Source organism: Egretta garzetta, unplaced genomic scaffold, assembly GCF_000687185.1.
Source record: "Egretta garzetta isolate BGI_Z169 unplaced genomic scaffold, ASM68718v1 scaffold108, whole genome shotgun sequence".
NCBI classification, from domain to species: domain Eukaryota; kingdom Metazoa; phylum Chordata; class Aves; order Pelecaniformes; family Ardeidae; genus Egretta; species Egretta garzetta.
The window spans coordinates 8,341,980-8,342,643 of record NW_009260614.1 but is presented as its reverse complement, the minus strand read 5'-3'; positions in this window follow the sequence as shown (position 1 = coordinate 8,342,643).

Here is a 664-nt window from a genome sequence, read left to right as displayed (position 1 = left end):
GGGTTAAGGGGCTCCCGTCCAGCTGTGCAGTGCAGATGTGAGATATGCAGATGAGGCAGAGCAGGTTTTATAAGGCGGGTGCAGACCCTGCAGCCTGCAAAACCCCTGGTGCCACCCCCATAGGTAGGTGTCACCCTCCTGGGGGAGCTGCTGCCCCGCTCTGGGGTGGGGGGGATCAAGAGAGGGTAGGGGGGGATGCTGGGGTGGGGAGACCATTGGGAACCTCCATCCCACTCTGGGGCAGCAGGACTGGTGGGGACCAGGATGATGTAGTGGGGTGCTGGGGTGGGGTGGCCATTGGGAGCCTCTGTCCCACTCCGGGGCAGTGGGACCAGGGGAACAGGGATGGGATAGGTGGCCCTGGTGCTCCCTAACGGTGCTCTCCTCCCACACAGGCGCTGCTCTCCGGCCACCCCACGTGGCACGCTGCCCGCCGCCCCGGGCAGGATATCATCGTATACTGTAAGTTCACTATGAGACACTACAGTATAGATGATGTACTCCCCCGGGCTGCACCCGCCAACCGGCCCAGAGTGGGGGACACGACGTGGGACCATGGCGTGGGGCACGGAGGGATGGGGGACATGCGGCTGGGATGGGGGACCGTGGAACCAGAGGGACAGGCTGGGGGGGCATATGGGGAGGGGAGGCTGGGGGGCCACGG